Here is a 2,060-nt window from a genome sequence, read left to right on the forward strand (position 1 = left end):
GGAAGGCTTAAGGCCATATTTCATTTTATTTAGAAAAACTAATATGCAGCCAATTGGTGTGCATTAAATTCAGACACATGGCACTAAATTTTGAGCTATACATATATGAATTTCATTTATTTAACTTTTATTTTTGATAAGAGCTTGTATGCATTTTTTAATAATACAGTAAGGATATGAGAGAGTAAGTTGTCTAAAATAAGGGGTGGGAACCGTGGGTTTTCCTTGCTCTTGAGTTTGTTGTTATTGAGCAAGGCTAAGTAGCTCTAGAAAGATTCTTATTTAGAAATATAGCTTCCTAGATTTTTCTAAAATAATTTCACCACTTTAACTAGAAGTTTATCTTTCTCCATGGAACAAATCAATTTAAGGAGCATGAAGAATATTAAAATAGGAATTGGCAGCCTCCTAGCCATTCCCACTCAGAAGTTGTTAGTCAAAATAAGAAGACATTTGTGAACATTCATGTATGTCCTTGTGCCTTCTGACCATCCAGAGTACAATCGTAAAAAAAAAAATTAAAAATGTGTAAAGCAACATTAAAAAAGGGAAATGTATATTCTTCTTGTTTCCATAAATTGATTATCAAACAAACATGATTTTAAGTTAATAAAACCATGGCTGGAACTAATATCATTTTTTGAAAAAAAACTCACTCCCGGGAATCAGCGAATATGAAAAAAACTCACTACTCAAAAGGGTAAGTAAGCAAGTAGGTTATACATAGCATGTATTTTTATACAGAATAATTCTGTGTCTAAGAATTTATATAAATATTATATGCAAAAAACACCATTGTAGGCACTGGCCGGTTGGCTCAGCGGTAGAGCGTCGGCCTGGCGTGCGGGGGACCCGGGTTCGATTCCCGGCCAGGGCACATAGGAGAAGCGCCCATTTGCTTCTCCACCCCCCCTCCTTCCTCTCTGTCTCTCTCTTCCCCTCCCGCAGCCAAGGCTCCATTGGAGCAAAGATGGCCCGGGCGCTGGGGATGGCTCCTTGGCCTCTGCCCCAGGCGCTGGAGTGGCTCTGGTCGCAGCAGAGCAACGCCTTGGAGGGGCAGAGCATAGCCCCTTGGTGGGCATGCTGGGTGGATCCCGATCGGGTGCATGCGGGAGTCTGTCTGACTGTCTCTCCCCTTTTCCAGCTTCAGAAAAATACAAAACAAAACAAAACAAAAAAACACACCATTGTACAATTCTTAATATTTGGCAAAAATTGGTAACAATCTCAGTGTGCAATGGTAAGGAATAAGTGCATTCATCATCTGGGGTCGTGGGAGGCAACTCATCAGTCAGCAGAGCCAATATCAACAGTACAACGACTGAAATTTCTTTTTAGAGCCAAAATTTTTAAACTTAAACTATATAGGTAGGTACATTGTTATTAACTTAATTAGGGTGGAGTATCCTTTGTGAAAGAGCCACCCACAAGGGGCCAAAAAGCTGCATGTGGCTCGCGAGCTGCAGTTTGCCGACCAAGGGTCCGGGGCAATCCTTTCCTTATTTTCTCTGTTGGATTACCTGTTTTCTGGATCCCATGTCGTTCTTTTAGGTTTTACTTTTGTTTCGCTGAATCAGATCTTCCAATAGCTTCTTGAGAAGGATGCAGAGAAAAAGTGCAAATAAAGTGATTTTAAAAAACATTTGTGTATCTGGCCCTGGCCGGTTGGCTCAGTGGTAGAGTGTTGGCCTGTCGTGCGGAAGTCCTGGGTTTGATTCCCGGCCAGGGCACACAGGAGAAGCGCCCATCTGCTTCTCCACCCCTCCCCCTCTCCTTCCTCTCTGTCTCTGTCTTTCCCTCCCGCAGCCGAGGCTCCATTGGAGCAAAGATGGCCCAGGTGCTGGGGATGGCTCCATGGCCTCTGCCTCAGGCACTAGAGTGGCTCTGGTCACAACGGAGCGACACCCCGGATGGGCAGAGCATCGCCCCCTGGTGGGCATGTTGGGTGGATCCCGGTCGGGCGCATGCGGGAGTCTGTCTGACTGCCTCCCTGTTTCCAGCTTCAGAAAAATACAAAAAAACCCCAAACAAACAAACAAACAAAAAACATTTGTGTATCT

At 43.7% G+C, this 2,060-nt stretch overlaps 1 non-coding gene across 1 annotated transcript; it reads left to right on the forward strand.

The window, feature by feature from the left end:
* Positions 1 to 1,654: 1,654 nt before the first annotated feature.
* On the forward strand, positions 1,655 to 1,730 carry TRNAD-GUC (transfer RNA aspartic acid (anticodon GUC)). Its single transcript has one exon. It is a non-coding gene; the product is annotated as a tRNA-Asp (tRNA).
* Positions 1,731 to 2,060: the final 330 nt, after the last annotated feature.

This window comes from Saccopteryx bilineata, chromosome 2 (genome assembly GCF_036850765.1).
Source record: "Saccopteryx bilineata isolate mSacBil1 chromosome 2, mSacBil1_pri_phased_curated, whole genome shotgun sequence".
Taxonomy (NCBI): domain Eukaryota; kingdom Metazoa; phylum Chordata; class Mammalia; order Chiroptera; family Emballonuridae; genus Saccopteryx; species Saccopteryx bilineata.